The sequence below is a fragment of the Rhineura floridana genome, chromosome 7 (assembly GCF_030035675.1).
Source record: "Rhineura floridana isolate rRhiFlo1 chromosome 7, rRhiFlo1.hap2, whole genome shotgun sequence".
Taxonomy (NCBI): domain Eukaryota; kingdom Metazoa; phylum Chordata; class Lepidosauria; order Squamata; family Rhineuridae; genus Rhineura; species Rhineura floridana.
The window spans coordinates 141,272,505-141,290,413 of record NC_084486.1 but is presented as its reverse complement, the minus strand read 5'-3'; the positions used below and the strand labels follow the sequence as shown (position 1 = coordinate 141,290,413).

General features: G+C 39.1%; 1 pseudogene; it reads left to right on the top strand.

Annotated features, from left to right (window-relative positions):
* The first annotated feature begins 12,656 nt into the window (after positions 1–12,656).
* Positions 12,657–12,775, top strand: LOC133389763 (5S ribosomal RNA; annotated as a pseudogene).
* Positions 12,776–17,909: the final 5,134 nt, after the last annotated feature.

The following is a 17,909-nucleotide window of genomic DNA, read 5'->3' as shown; positions in this document are numbered from 1 at the left end:
AAGGGTAACACCAAAGGGGATTGTCTCTTTGTGTTGTTCCTAGGAGGAATCACAGGGAAAGGGGTGCCACCCACCTTGATTTGCGATTCCCATTGAGAAGTTGGACGACAGAGTTAAATACTAAGGTGAGGTCAACAGGTTTTGGGGAGAGATTCTGAGGTGACCTGAGAGTTTGTTTGGGCCTGGGTGAGAGCCAGTGTAACTGGATGGTGTATAGGATGAGCGTCAGGAGGCTGGGAGGTGTGTCAAAAGGAGAAGGGATTGCCATCAGTACCAATTACAGTACTGATATCAGTATATGTTTCTTAGTAGTTTATATTAGTGGTTTTATTGTATATTTTTGTAATTTTTAAAATAATGCTGTACGCTGCTTAGAGATATTTTATATATTAAGTTGTAAGGAAATATCTTTTAAAATAAATAAATAAATAAAACTTGGTATTATATCATTTCCTTTGAAATGAACAGGAAGATTTGACTTTTTACAACAAAACTTAAAATGTAAAACTCTTGCTGAACCCATTTCTCAAAAAACTAGCCTCAAAACATTTAATCTGCCAGAGTAATAAGGAATGATTTAAGTTGAACTGTTTATTTTCCCCTCTCCACTGCTCTTCCATTAACAACATCTTAGAATTCGCCTATTGAATGTTTTGTTTTGTTTTTTAAAAAAACAAGAAACTAATAAATATCTTTCTTTAAAATCCCATAAAAATGTATTTGCATCAAGACAAACAAAATGAGTTTGCATACTGGATTCATAAAAAGCACTGGTGAGTCTTGAGTACAAATATGGACTATAAAAATTTGGCATTATTAAATATTAAGAGTGTGAATATGATCTTAAACAGACATATGAGAGAGTAAGCCCCACTGAACACACTGAGTTTTACTTCTGAGCAAATGTACATAGGATTGCACTTCAAGGCAACCATTTGAATTAAGTGGGCATATGCATGGAAAAAAGCACAAAAATAGCCAACAGGAAGTGGACAGCAGGTGGGGCACTTAATTGCAAACAAGAAATTGTTAGTGTCAGATCTCATACTAAACCAATTTAGATAATAATGGAAAATAAACACAATTTGACAGCCACCTTGGCTTTTACAGCATGATGAGATTAAATGCTTTCCACTTATTAAAAGAGGATTAATCACAAAACATTTATTTATTTAAAGATGTTTTACAGAACTAATGATGCAAAAATAAAAATCTGTTTCGGCTTTTCATTGAGTCACTTACGTAAAAATTCTTAAAATCAAGTAAGAGACCAACTGCTTTACTTATGTCATTTTTTTAAAAAGCCATGAGTTTATTTATATAACTATAGAAACTCATTATTGAATCTGTAAACTTTAAAGAGATGTTCCCTTATCTATAACCCACCAGACACATGGTAGTTTCTACCTGTGTGGGCAGGTTGCCCCCTTCATTCAATAGTGGAATAAGCCCCACATGTAGTTTTTGGTATGTGATTAGTTGCTCCCATCACTGAAATTAATTGAGAAGTCTCTGCAAATGGGAAAGCTCACTATGTGCACCAGAGCTTCCATACCAACAACAGAGAGTTACTGAGAAGCTGGTCTACTGCAGAGATTTTCACACGCTTAAAAGTATGCCTACCTAAATGGATTATTAACAAAACAATGTTAAACCTCACCAAGTAGAACAAAGGGGATATTATATAAGGCAGCAAAAGGAACAACAGACTGTCTGCAGAAACCATTGTTTCTTTGGTACTTTATGTAATATCCCCTTAGTTATATAAGGAGAAGCTGAAACCACCCATTATTTGGATGGTTTTTAATGCACAGGAATGATTGATGACTTGTCCAAAGGCAGGAGAAGAGGAAATTTTTGAGAGATAATTTACACAAAGTGTTGTCTCATCTCTTACTGCTTCTTCTGAATGTCTGAAAGGCCCTGTCTCAGGTTTCTTCAGAGCCAACCAGCCAAGGCTGGCCTGATTATGGCCAGAAGGCTTAAGGCCACAGGGAGTGAATTGCAGGCAAAGGGCTCAGGCAATTGCTTTGTGGAGAATGTTTCTTTAAAAAGTAGATTATAAATCTGTTAAATAAATAAAATTTGTGCTTCAATTAAGAACTGCCAAATGCATATATTCGTGAAAATAACATACAAAAATGCATTATATTAGGGAGCATTGCACTGCAAAATGGGTATGTTTGGCCAAATTGCGTACAATCATGTATATATTAGGAAAAATTCACACTAATATGCTGACTTGGCACTTTTCATCTGCCTATGATAGCAGTGACAGGGAAAAATGCCATCAAGACTGTGCATCAGGTGGCAGGAGAAACAGAAACTTTGGTCTTGTTTGCCTGGAGCAAAAAAAAGTGGCTAAGGGCAGCAGTGGCAACACAATCACATACTAACATGTTACATACTAGTGACCTGGAAATAAGATAGCTCAAATGGAATCTACTTAATTAAATATGTTGACATGCTGAGCGATGCTGCATGCAGGGCTGGTTCTAAAGGACGGCCAGGTGGGCCCCTGGCTGAGGGCCCCTGGGGCTACTGCTCCCCTTCAGCAATCCGCGGCAGCAATCCTGCCGCAGATCACAGGGCAGGAGCTTCTGCCTGCCTGCCATTCCCTCACCCCACCTACCTGTCTCCTGCCTTTTAGCATTGCCCTTAATGAAGATGGCGGTCGAGGTTTCCCTATGGTGCTGAAGCCCCTGCCGCCATCTTGGTTGATGGCAGAGATGCGTGCGCGTAGCACACACACGTGCCATCAACCAAGATGGTGGCACAGGCTTCCCCCTTAGGGAAACCATAGCCACCATCTTGGTTAATGGCAATGCTAAAAGACAGGAGACAGGTAGGTGGGGGTGCGTGTGTGTGTGCACACACACACGCCGGGGCCCAGGGCGACCTGATGCCCAAGGGCCCCAGCATGCCTGGGGCCAGCCCTGGCTGCATGGATGCACACCTACAGCACTGTATGTTGACCTGCAAGCCAGTTCAGTTGCAGAGCCAGAGTGGCAGAGAACTGAACATTTAAACATGCATTTCTAGTATAGCTTTGCATTTTCTTTTGGGGAAAAAGTGAATAAAATTAAAAGAAAAACATTTCAACAGACAAATTTAAAGATGTCTTCAAATCTTACACAGCAGCTGTTAGCAAGTATACTAAATGCATATCCTGTCATTAGGGAAATCAGAAGCCCTTCTAACCACCCTTCCTGTCGGGTGGTTTATCAGCTCAGACACTATATTCTTTTGCAAACATATTGCAGAAATGCTACAGGGAAAAGCAAATAGTAAGAAGCAATTTGAGTTGTGTTGATTCACAGAATTTTATTTTATGTCAAATTCATATACAATAGGTAATATATTTAAAGTAAAAAAGATTAGTTTCACAGGGCAGTTTTTTGCAAGCATTTAGTGATTGGCACAAAAACAACTAGGTAAATATATAAGGGGAAGAGATGGGGGTCTAATGGTTCCGTTTCCACATCTGAAAAGCCAGCACTAGAAATTTAGAGCAAATTGAGCAAGTCCTAAAAGCAAGCATGATAATGGTGAAAAGAAATCTTTAGTCCAATATTAACTATTTCACAGAAGGAAATTCAACAAAGAGGTGCTTGGGACAGAAGGAAAGGTCCTTCTTTGTATCTCACACCATAGACTTTATAACTCACAGCTGACCAGAACAATAAGCCCATCCACAGCAAGCTGTGAAAAGCTAAAAAGAGACCTCCCCATGCTCATCTTTTTTTTTTTTAAAAAAAATCTGCATCTAGATTCACCATCTGCTAGGCCCTCCACAGAGCTAGCATATCTCTGGGCATCTGAGACATCCCGGGGGGGATGGGACACACAAGTCATCATGCACACTGCAATGCCAAAGGTCCTTGGGGAAAAAACAAGGTAACCAAAGGGCCAGGAGAGGAAGTGGGGAGACAAAGTGCATTAGTAACATCTTCACTCATTTCTGTGCACAGACTCACAGGGAGGTTAAAATGAGGTAAAAAGGTGGATTCTTCCCATTTTTTAATATATACTTATATGTGCAGTGCAGTGGCAATTATAATATGCATTTGTAATGATGAATAAATTCAAAGGATGGCAGCAATTATTTCAAATTAATTATTCCAGAATAAAACCATGATCTTCTGCATTTAGTAACTCAACTGTCTCTATACCACAGTCTAAGGGTGCTTCCACAAGACTGTTTTGGACTCAGTGCTGATCATACACGTAAGTTTTACATAGTATCTATATGAAGATGTCCTCTTCGAAATGGTATCCCATATTATTTTCCCATTTGATCTGAATTTACAGTTTCTGCAGAAAATCCAAAAAAAACCCAGCAGAAACAATAAATCTAGATTAAATGAGGGGGGGGAATAAGGTGGCATTTTGATGAAGATGACATTGTATGGATGCTGCAAAGAATTTGTTACATGAGCAGCACTGAGTTTACAATGTACTGCCATGTGAAAGCACCCTACACGAACCTATCCTTGAATCACTTTCAAGGCTATAATCCTGAAACCAATTCAGGCTTGTTACATTATTTGTTCAGACCCGTAGCCCACTCTAGCTGCATGACTTAAGGATCACAAACAATATTTCTTTATACAAGTGGATCTGTCCTAAGACTACCCAAAATGTGACACTAAAGCAGAGAGACCACATGCAAAAGAAGGTCAGGCTGATGTTCTTCAAACATTGTCTAGAAGAAAAAATAACTGTGGCAGATGCTTTTTTGTCATGCAAGGCTAAGAAAAACCCTGCTGAAATTCCCTCTACTTTGCCACCACTTTTAAACTACACAGCATCAGTGCTCTCCTTCACATCTGGTCACCTTAGGCTGAAACAGGGTGTGAAATGCACTTTCCCAGATCAAAGTCCCACATGCCACCTACAGACCATACTGGCTCTCTTTTTCTCGAAACAGTTTCATTCATGTGAATGCAAGAATAAAAATGATTGTAGGTATGACTCTAATACTTAGAATAACAGACATGAGGCGATGTAATCTAATTGACTTTCATGACACAAGCAAATACTTCAGCTAAAGTGGTTTGTGGATTAGACTGTAATGACTTTCTGATCTAAGTCAAATATCTTACTAGCATCATTCTAAAAGCCATGTCTGTTTTTTGGGTGAAATATACTTTGCATTGTAAAGTCTTTTTGGAAATAGATAAGCTGACTGCAGTAATAGCTGGAGCCTACTGAATCATTGATCTATGTGGAATTAAGTGTGCTAAGTAGCTTCTAAATTACACTGCAAGCCGGTACACTCTTAACTTGGTCCTGAAAATCACTATTACACATATCAATAACGATTTCCTCTGAGATACAGAAAAGGCAAGAAAGGGTTTTCCAAAGGTGCAACTGGAAATGACTAGTACATTAGAAAGATTGTTTTTCTTTCATGCATGCTCTAGGATTGGCCTGATCAAAGAACGGGAGGAACACTGCTGTGGACACCAGGAAGCCTTGCAAAAGGAACTAAACCACCAGCTTATAGGGCAAAAGGAGTCATTGGGGGATACAGAATAGTTCTCAGGCAAGCAGACAGGATGATATGGGGAGGAAGAAGCAAAGTATAGACTGTTCATGTTCTGAAACAATTAGGGGAAAAAAGGGGATGTCATATGTCCCTATTGTTCTTTGAAGGTTCTAGAACAGGAAAGGAAGGAAATGGAGATGGGATATGAGGGTATAGTTTCATGAAGTGATAGGATTTAAACATCTCTCTGTTTTATTTTAATTATAGATTAATCTATCTAACTATCCACACACACACTTATTTCTAATGTCATCTGTTAATTTTAAAGGTGCTAATGATTGGACTTTGATGACTCTCCAAAAAATTCCAAAACTGTGGAGGAGGAGCTCTTGAGAATGGAAGGATCCCTAATGAAGCACAATCTTGATAGAAGTAAAATGTTAAGTGCTTGTTTTTAGATGGGAGAGTCTGCCAATAGAACAGCCACAGCTCAGCAGCAAAAGATGCCGGATTCCATTCCCAGCATCTCCAGGTAGGTCTGGGGGAAACTCCTACCTGAAACCCTGGGGAGCCATTACCAATACTGTGAGAAGGAGCAATCCAGTCTCCTCCTTCCTCAGTCCAGTGCAAAGGGAGTTTGGATTGCTCAATCAGATGGACCAATAATCTGTCTTGGTTTACAGCAATACTGTTATTAACCAGATGTGCAAATAGATGGAGTGAGCTAGAAATGGGTGAAAAATTTGATTCAGTTCACATTTCAATCCAAATCTATCAAATTCACACTTTCCAAAACAATATAAGAATCAAAACACAGCCATCCTTTGAAATTCCCATTTAGCCAAATTTTGCAATGCAGTTTGCGAACCAAACAATGTTTTTTAAAAATGCATATGGTTAGGGGAAAGTGAGCATAACAATGAATATGTGAGTGAAAACAACATACAAAAATGCATTATATGATGAGAAATTGCTTGCAAAATGTGTAAATTAGTAAAAAATAATGTGTTTATTAGGAAAACTTCACAGAAAATGCTAGGGAGTTTTTATAAGGATTTTTTTAAAAAAAATTCACAAATTGCTACAGAAATGTGGAGAACTGAATTTAAGACTAGAAAAATGAGAAACTAAAAAAATGAAATTGACAGATCTTTCCATCCCTAGAGTGAACAGAAGGCACTCCTGATCAGTCTTAAAAATTAATATGGACAGAAATGAGGAATTTCTGGTACACAGGGGTTGACCTATTTCTGGCTCACTGTCCAAACCAAGCACCTTAAATTGTGCTTAGAAGGAAGCAGTGCAGGCCAGGAACACTAGCACTACTGGCTATCCTCATTGGGTTTATACCTAAGCTAATCATACAGAAACCCCTCTGAGGTTTATCTGAGGTATATACGTCAAACTATTTTAGTATGAGAATACATGTATATTAAACCTTCTGTTAATATGAACCTCATCATATGCTCTGTGCACCACTGTAGTTCAATGCCAATGGAACTTTTGTAAACATTCCCTCCCATTTTTAAATAAACTTCTTAAGAAGTAAATCAAGGATGGGGAACCTCAGGGCCAGGGGCCAAATACAGCTCTCCAGGCATCTCCATCCAGTCCTTTGGATTCTCCCCAGGCTACACACTGTCCCTAACCACACCCCTTCTCCTCAGGCTACACCTCTCACCAGCCTTGCTTTGCACCCTCCTTAAGTGGTTTTGCCTGGCTAGAATGGGTCCTTGATTACAATGCTTCTTGTTTACCTGGATGGAACATAGAGAGGGATGTATGAGCATACTAACGTTTGTTGCCCCATCCACCATTGCTTCTGACTCTACCCACCACTGGCATGTGGCCTATGGAAGTTTGCCCAGAAGGGTATATGGCTCTCAAGTGGAGGGAACTAAGAAAACAAAAGTGGAAACCTGCATTTTAAAAACACATATTTTAACAGAGAGCTACAGGGTAATCATCTCCTAATTTATTTTAATGATAGATGGGCCTCCCTTAAAGTAGGTAGTTGGGCTAGATGGCCTTTTGATAACTTCTAGTTTTTACAAATTTGTTTTATGTTACTTAATTCAGGAGCGCGGAACCTTTAGAAGTTTCTGAACTACAACACCCATCAGCCCCAGCAAGCATGACCAATAGGCAGAGATGATGGGAGTGGTAGTTCAGCAACATCTGGAGGGACAAAGGTTCCCCACATTTGATGTAGTGAATTAAACTATTCCAGCACTCATGGTGGAATACAATAAAAGTAAAACCAGTAAAGCAAATTCAACAAATGTACTATGATTCCATACCATATACAGACACAATATGTGTACAACCTTCACTTCTTAAGGAAACTGTTGGAAGGAACAGCCAGAGCTTTGGGGTTAAAGTACCATATCCAAAAACATGAACCTCTGATGGAGCAGTCACAATTCATTATAGAATACCATCAAACCCCTAACTGCTCTTATTTGTGTTGGCTTATAATCAAATGTTTAAAAATTCTTTCAGTTATACTTTTAATCCCATTTACATAGGGTATATTTTTTCTACATATATAGGCTTATAAAAGGTATGGAAAGCATATTACTCATATGTCAGTGAGGAGTAAATGCTGGTGGTGATGGTGATGGCAGCAGCAGCACAAGAATTAGAAGGAATGAGAACAATTTTAGTGCTAAAATTCCCTAACCCATCATTGTTGAAAATAACAAATCAATTTTAACAAAAGTATTTATTTTTGTTTTCTTTAAGGTAAAGATGTCAGAATTATTTGCCAGCTCTGACAATCTTAGCTCAGATAACACCATTCCAAATCATCTCAATTCATCCATGTTATCAATTAAACAAACATGATGCTGTTACCAAACCCAACTGCAAATATTCAGATTTTTTTCTCCCTGTCACACTGAAGGTTATCTCCCTGGTAGTTCTGGAAAAAAAATCAGGTGACAGCCATTTCCCATGATGCTTTAAGGGCTGTCAAGCTGTCCATCAAGTTGTCACCTGACCAATAGTTCCCATGGTTCTGTTAGACTCTCTGTATGACAAATTGAAAGGCGCTATTATCTGCTTGTGGTGAAAAGGAACTGCTTCGGCTTTGATAAGATATCACTAGTCCCAGGTGAGAGGAGGCTGACAGCACATCAAGACAAGACAACACATGGAAACACTGAACACAGGAGCCTCTTGGTTTACAAACATCTGTTGTCATTATTTATTACTCTTCTCCCAGGTTTTAGTTTCAAACCTTGTCCTATGCTGCTTTAAAAGAAGACACTCGATTTACCATAAGCAAGCCTGAACTGCTACTCTTACTACAGCTGTTGAGTGCTTAAAACAGGCAAAAATAAAATAAAATAACAGCCATCAATTAGAGCTACCTACCTTATTTGATACAAGTTGTGCTTGAAATGTTCTGTGGGTCTCACGGTGAATTATGTCAGAAGAAATGAGAAACCCTGAAAGATAGGAAGATTCTTTTTTTTTTAGTTGCCTTTAAACTCAACAGTGAATGTTGATATCTGTATTTATTAGGCAGTCCTTCCTATCCCAGGTTTTGTGGTTCATATCATTCAGTCTTAGCACAAGCACCCAAATTTATCTTTGGGAACACTCAGGCTGAAAACAATGTGTTTGTTATTTATTGTGAGGTTGTGGCAAGGATAAAATGTAGCTGGTTGCTTACATCCCCACCTTGTGTACAAATCTTTTCTTGCATGCAATTTTGTAATGCCATGGAGGTGTATTATCACTTTGGATGGTTGTGCCAGTCACTGATTAAGGTAAGACAGTTCAATTATTTGGGAAAACAAAATTGCGATTAGGAGGCACAGCAAGAGAAATATGCAAGCCTGAAATATATAGTGAATGACTCATGAAAATAAGATTTCAATAACATGTGAGTTCAGCAGAGGGTGAGTTCAAATATGCGTTCAGTGATTGCAGAACAAAGTGATGACACAGGACTTTCATATGACCTTGCATCATCTCAGACACAAGACTTTTAAATGGAGGCAATTCACACTTTCAGCTAAGTGATAAGCTGTTAATAGCATAAGCAGCACATATGTACTGAGAAGAAAGTCCAATTGAGTTTGAGGGGACTTTTTTCATATAAGTAGGTATAGGATTGCAGCCTATGTGATATCAAGTGATAGTCCATCAGACTGCAACAGAGGAGAGGAGAGCAAGGTCACCATCAGCTCTGCTGAAAGCCCAGCAATGTTTGGCTCCTCTTTTTGAATTGTTTCCATTCCCGCTGGTCATTAGTAGAACCTTGTAACTAAGAACTAATGCCTCAGTTTGCTTTCTTCCTCCTCCCTCCCAAACCCTTCTCCTTTTGTATCATGTCTTTTAGATTGTAAGCCTGAGGACAAGGACTGTCTTATTGCTGAACTTTGTAAGCCATTCTGGGATCCTTTTTCAGCTGAACAGCAATGTAAAAATGCTTCAAATAAATAATATTCTATGCAGGGTAGATCAGTACACAGTGGCACTTAGGAGTTGAATCCCAACATGCTAGTAATCACTTTTATAACAACAACAATAAATAAATTTTGTTGTCCACCTCTCACCCGGTATGTGGGTCCTGAGGCAGATTACAAAGATTTAAAATTGCGAAGCATACATAAAAACCATACCAAAAATTAAAAATACAAAAACATATAAAGAAACCATACATATACAAATCCTTAAAAACATCAAAACACAGGGATGGAAACTTAGCCAAATGCTTGTATAAAACAATGGGTCTTCAGCAGCCATCTATAGCACTTTGTACTGCCCTAACTTCTTTACAAAACTTTTCCTGTATCCTTATTTCATACAAGCCTGCAAGTCTGAGAGATCGTATTTTAACCTACATGAGCTCCCTGGGATTTGGAGTTGATAGTTTGAATTATCACATCATAACCCCAAGCACCCTCCTGTCTTACAGCCACTAAGTCTCACAACTACCAAGGATGCAGAAGACATCATTTTGTGCCAGTCTGGTGTTGTGGCTACAATACTGGATTAGGACCTGGGAGACCTGGGTTCAAGTCTCCCCTCAGACATGAAGCTTACTAGGTAGCCTTCGGCTATTCACTATCTCTTAGACTAACCTAATTTATAGGGTTGTGATGATAAAATGGGGGGAACCATGTATGCCATCTTGGAGGAAGATCAATGGAAAATGTTAATATTAATAATTGATATTAATATGAATATTATTATTAATAATAATATTCTGTGATGGACTGAAGGAGTGAGATAGGAAATTGAATAACTAACAGGGTACATTTGTCCTGTGTTTCTGAAAAGAGGCTTGTGTCATTTTTGGTAAGATATTGCCAAAATATGACGCCCTGGGCTCCTGCTGGGAGGAAGGGTGGGATATAAATCAAATTATAAACAAACAACAAATAAATTATATTGTCCCTTGTTGCTATCACTATCAGTAGAAGGGTTAAATTCAAATAGTGGCACCTGTACCTGGATTCCAAGTCATCCAGATGGGACTGAGAAATGAGCACTACAGTTGCATGCCAATAATCAGCCTCTTCTGTATTCGATGATAGTGTATGAGAAATCAATCTGAGTTATTTCAGCTATGAAGACTTTTTCTCTTATTTTTAAAGAAATGTTACCTGGGCCTACAAATGGATGTGGAACTGCCACAAGAAGGAAATCTTTTAAGCCACATAAAAATACACTTTGGTCACATTTAAGTAAATAAAAAAATTAATCTCATAATCTAGGGTAAAATAACAGTCACTTCCCACAATTGCTATCTATATTTGGCCTTGGAAAAAGGACTGCAGCAATAACAGAGAGATGACCAGAAAGTATTAAACTAGTTCCATAGGGTATAATGGAGTCAAAGAACCTCTAAACATATTTTTAATAATACACTTTTGGGCACTGCTGATGCTGTCTAAACCAGCAAATGTGGTCTCTTTCCACAAGGGTCCCAACATCAACATGCAAATAGATGAAGTCCAAGAAGAACATATAGTGTTAACTGCCAAAATACCTGATAGTTGGCCACATCACAGAAGAACACTAGGAACAGCCCTGCTAGATCAGGCCAAAGTCACACTGAGTCCAGCATCCTGCTCACTGTGGCCTATGGGAAGCAGGACATGAACATAATTGCACAATAGATACATTCAGAATACGGTTGCCAGGTCTCTGATTTTCACCTGGAAACTCCAGATTTTTGGGGTCCTCTCTGGGTCTCCAGGTGAGTCACCCCAATCTCTGAACCCTCAGCTTTCATTAAAAATATGTCTAGGCAGTCTGGTTCAAAAGATATATATCAAAACGTCAGCTGCCCCTCCGCAACTTCTGTTAAAGGACCTCATAGCTGGCTGCCCTAAAACTGCCCTTTCAGGTTTGTTGCTAATAAGTGAAGTCAGGGTTGCATTTGACAAGGGATTTGTTGACCTCTAGGCAATAGTAGATCCCACTGCAAGTCCAGGAAACTGTTCTTTCCCTTCTTGTCTGAAAATCTCATAAATTGATTAAGTTTATAGCTTTCAGCAGTAGCAAAACTCCCTTTCTCTCTGTATGCTGGAGATGTAGAACAAAAATCACAGTAGGATCTTGGTAGGCAATTGTTTACTGTAAACAATTTCAGTTATGATTATAACAAAAGTGTACATGCAGGGTTTTTAAATTACTTGCAAAAATAGCCTATTATACATTTTACCTTTCAGATATTTTTTGAACAGAAATTTAAAAGAAGTGCACATGCAGCTTATAATGCCATTACATTATGTGTTATACCTTTCTATTTACGAGGAGTCAGACAAGTCTAAATTTTCCTGGGCTTTGAAGAGGGTTGTTTATTCATCTAATTCATAGCCTGTGAAAACCTTCCCAATATGAAGCTTTAATCCTAAACTTGCTTTTCTGGGAGTAAAGCTGCAATGCTAATCCCACAGGTGAAAAGGAATGATCCCATCACTTCAGCTGGACCTGGGACATAATTTTACATCTCCAGTCTGTGTATATATGTAGTCTTTCCAACAACCCTCTGAGGTAGAGGCTGATTGAAAACCAAGGCAGCTCACATCAAGAAATAAATCCATTTAAAGTCCAAAAACCGTAAAGCATGTATACAAAACTTGCAAAACAACTTAAAGTGACATGATTCTGAATTTTGGGTTGGGTGAGTGAAGCTCCTTGGGCCTATGGCCATACTACCCCGAACATGCCCAATCTCGTCTGATCTCGGAACCTAAGCAGAGTCAGGCCTGGTTAGTACTTGGATGGGAGGCCGCCTGGGAATACTGGGTGCTGTAGGCTTAGAGGAAGGCAATGGTAAACCACCTCTGAATACCTCTTACCATGAAAACCCTATGAATATATCCAAAAAAGATTCATAGGGTCACCATAAGTCGTAATGGACTTGAAGGCATATAACAGCAGCACAGTGTGAAGCTCCTTATTACTTGAGGTTGCAGTCTTGTGCATGATTCCCTGCTTGAGTAATCCCCATTGAATACTTTGGGACTTGATCCTGAGTAAACATGCATAGGATTGCACTATAAAAATATTTACAGGTTGTGGAAATAATAAACATGACAGCCATGCTTATATAATTTTTTTTCATACTATGCCCCAATAAGTATCTGATTTCACATAATGGGAGTACATTATTATTTCCTCTACATTTTAAGTGTGCCCTTCTTCCTTGGGGTGGTCATGGTCCCCCTTTTCATTATGAGGGGCAGATTGGGCTGAGACATGGTGAGTAGCCCATGGTTACCCAGTAAAGTTAGGAACCCTGAGTTTCCTGCCTTACTCATAGAAATCATCACTGTTTTTTGTTTTTGTTTTTCCTATTCACATTTCATTTACTTCTGACCTCACTCCCTTACATCCATAAAAGCAACAACAGTGGTTCCATGAGCTCAGCTCAACCCCCTTAATTCCACTGATGACGCACATTGTTGTATGCATGATGGTTTGTTTCTTGCCCAATAGTGGTAAAAGAGAATTCACATACTGGGCAATGTAGCTTCAATTGCTGTTGTTCCCGTGCTACTGTCTGTGAAAGTAGGCCAATCCATGTGTGTTCTCTCTCTCTGTCAATTATTACTCACTGGAATTGGGTTGGCTGTCAAAGTGAGTTTATAGCAACCCACAGGGGAGGCAGGAAAGGGTAGTGAATCTTCTTAACTCTTACTAATTTCTCAAACCTCTCTATGCAGTGAAGGGCCAAGTCTGTAAAGATGTTTGGGGCAGCCATGTTAAAAGGCAGGCAGGGCATTCCAGGCAGGGGGTTGCCAACTAGTCAAGCCTCATCAACTGCACAATCCTAACCATACCTACTCAGAAGTAAGTCCTCTTGAATTCTATGGGGCTTAAGCCCTTAGTAACTGTGCTTAAAATTGCAGTCTTCAGGGTCATCCATTTTTACCCTTGAGTGCTCCCATCTAACATCTCCACCACACTAGGCTCCCTTCTTCCTACAGTGGCCCTCTACTGACTGGCCTGGCCTGAGGGTACTTAAACACTTCTTGCCAGAAGCAAGTAGGCTAGATTAAATGTTCCCTACTCAGGCTCCCTAAGCAGGTGAAAAGGAATGATCCCGTCACTTCAGCTGGACCTGGGAATACCCTCATTCTGCTAAGATTTCTACATTAATTTCCAATCAGATAATTATTTTTGTTTGAGTGGTATGCTCCAAGCAACTGTGATTAATGCTTAATTTATCATGCTTAATGACATCACTAAGGCCCACCCTGTGACATCACTAGGGCTTGCCCCTGAAATCTCAGGGTTCCGAGATTCTGGCAACTCTAATTCAGAAGGTATGCATATACTCTACAAGTCTGCTATTGCACAGTACAAGCATAGAGCCAGCGTGGTGTAGTGGTTAGGGTGTCGGACTGGGACCCAAGAGACCAGGGTTCAAATCCCTGCTTGGCTATGAGGGTCACTGGGTGACTTTGGGTCAGTCACTGTCTCTCAGCCTAACTTAGCTCACAGGTTTGTTGTGTGGATAAAATTGGAGGGAGGAACCATGTTTGTACATCACCTTGAGCTCTTTGGAACAAAGGTGGGATATAAATGTAACAAATAAATAAATAGAATTCAATTTTGGATGGAAATAATAAATAAATACACTCTAAGTGCCTTCAGAATGCACAAGACCAAGCTGTGAGCCAAATCACATGCGAAACAAACAAATCAATAATGAAAATTAGATTGGAGTTTAGGTGGTTTCAATTCTGTAAAATTCATTTTTGTGCTGCAATATTCATGCTTCTCCCTCTACAAGAGCTAGCAGGGGAACTCACATTTTTGACAAAATTCAAACATCATGTTGAACTTAATAGAAAGCTTCCACCCCATCATACCCCAGTTATTATATCCTTTATAAACTAAAGGCAGATCCAAAAGCTCACGTCAAATAAGGCAGCCCGTGTTTTTCTAGCATCTTTATGACTCCATCTGAGAACCAGTTGCTACATTACGTTGTGTTAGGCTCTCTCTCTCTCAACAGAGTTAGAAATCATCCCAACACCTGCACACATGGAAGAAACTTCATATGTGAAAAAACTTCATATGTGCTACCCTGGGCTCCTACTGGGAGGAAAGGTGGGATATAAATCTAATAAACAAATAAATAATAAATAAAACTCATGATCTGTTATGGCTACTTCTGTGATGATCAAGAGACACTGCTGTGAGCAGTACAAAAATTATACTTCAGACATTTCTCAGTGAATTGAGACCCTGCAATAACTTGGTAAAATGACACAGCTTAATGAGTCCACTGGTTGCATTAATAATCAATTAAAAATAACAATCAGTTTGAAGAAAAAGCACTACCAATTCAACTGAGTTATATGTTAAGGGGAAAAACTCCTTTAATTCATGTTCTTTTAATACAACAAACCAATCATGACATGAAAGATCTGGTCAAAATTTAACAATGCTAGCATGATCCTTTGAAAACTTTATTTCCCACTGCAATTGTGAACAATAAAGTTTTCTACATTAGCAACTGTGTAGCTGAAAGAGGGGAATGTGTAATTCATTTCCATAAGCTGAACCAAAAAAAATCAAGAGGAGGAAAAATTGGATTCTCTTCTGTTGGCCTCCTGTGTAAAAAAATTTCTCCTTATCATCTCATCTAGTCATATCTTTCTGCAGTTTGAATTACCCTCTTTTCCTCAATCTGGTAAGGCAGTGAAAGGATGTTTGTTCTGCTAATTAACTTTATTACCCTGATAACTCCCTGCAGCCTTTGACGAAAACAATTACCGTTCCTCTTTTTTTCCCCCACTGGCAAAAAAAAAGAGAAGACTATTAATTAGAAATGAGGCCCCAGTCCCTGCCATGTTAGCCTACCACGTTCTCAGACCCTCAAGCGGGATAGCATTACATTGTCAGTAGTAATTTAGCTCTCATCTGTCTCTGCTAATTATTGTCACATTCATCAAATTCATCAACAAAAGTGCTCTCAGAAGGATTGCATATTTGCAGTTAATACAGCATAAACTGGTATTACCCATCACCACATTTGTGATGATGAGAGGGACACAACTTATTCATCCCTAATTAGAGCAAGCTGGGTAATTAATTATACATTCCGCCTTATTACTTCTGAGTTCCCAGATATTGTTTGTCTAAAAAGGAGGAGAGGGGGAGAGAGGGAAAGAGGGGTAGGGGGAAGAGAGAGAAGCCTGAAAATGCAAAAAAAGAAAAAAGAAAAAAGAGGGGAGATAAAAAAGAAAAAATGTGTGATGTGTTTTGTCACATGTGCTTTGCCATAATTCCCACCTGACAAACTAGCTGATTCAGTAGAAAATTGCAAGTTGTCAGCAGCAGAATAAACTGCCGTAATAGCTGATTAATGATCAGCACCTGTGACAGGTGCTATACGGGACTGTAAACTTGGTTTGATTAACAGTCACTGGACGAATAAATATTAGTGACAGTCACTGGAGAGCAAGTTTGCTTGTTTGCTTTCTGTGTTAACAAACCTTGCACATTAAAGTTACTGATATTTTCTGTGCCATTTCTAGTATCAGGATTTATTTTTTCTTTATTAAAAATCACCTACCAACCTCACTGAAAGGTTCTGCTATGGCCAGATTCCTTCCAGCCCAACCTACATAGTGTTTTGATGAGATGACCAAGGGGGATTCAAAACTGCAAACAACAACAATTAGGAATTTTGCACATAGGCAATCTATAATTAATAACAACCCTTTCTCTTTTTGTAGGATATGCATCTTGGAGTAAGAGAGTCAGATGTTGATTTTTCCACTCATAAAATGGAAAATCCGTCACCAAAAATAAATGTCTACACTCAGTATACATAAAATAAGAATATTTATCTAAGTGCATTTATTTTTCCCATTGTATTCTACTGACATAGAAGTGTATAAAATTATGCATGCAGTGGAGAAAGTGGATAAAAGTTTTTCTCCCTCTCTCATAACACTAGAACTTGTGGACATTCAATGACGCTGAATATGAGAAGATTTGAGACAGATCAAAGAAAGTACTTCTTATCACAGTGCATAGTTAAACCATGGAATTCATTCCCACAAGAGGCAGTGATGGCCACCACCAAGAAGATTGGACAAATTCATGGAGGAAATGGCTATCAATGTCTGCTATCCATGGTGGCTATGCTCTGCCTCCACAGACAGGCAATATGGTTCCAAATAACAGTTTCTGGAAAGCGCAGGAGCGAAGAGCGCTTTGTGCAGTTAGGCCCTGCTTGCAGGTTTCTCATGGGCAACTGGTTGGTCACTGTGAGAACAGGATACTGGACAAGATGGGCTGTTGGCCTGATCCAGCAGGCTCTTCTTATGTTCTTAATATAAAACCTGGGTTTCTAAGCCATCCATATTTAGTCCAGATTTGGGGCTCTTTTTGCTATGCAGTCAGCCAGTCATTCATCTTCTTCATATCTTTAATCGCTTTTCTGGAAGATTTGCTATAACATGATGAATTATAATTAGGGAAGATATTAAAATAATCACAATTGATTTTCCATAAGGTTGAGCCAAACTAGGTTGACAAAGCCAGTATCAGTGAATTGGCAAAATGAAAATTTGTGCTTTGAGTGTACAGTTGGAAAGAATGCAATTCTAGTAAGAAGTGTATCATCCATGGGCAGGATCTTTAAAAATCTGCATGGCTGGGATTGTGCTGCAAAACAAAGCACCAGAACCAGAAGCGGGTGTCAGATTGTTTGAGAACATTCCACTCTATAATAAACAAACAAATATATCTACTTTCAATAGAACTAGCACTCTTCAAGTACATGAAAGGTTGTCACACAGAGGAGGGCCGGGATCTCTTCTCCATCGTCCCAGAGTGCAGGACACAGAATAATGGGCTCAAGTTGCAGGAAGCCAGATTTCGACTGGACATCAGGAAAAACTTCCTAACTCTTAGAGCCATACGACAA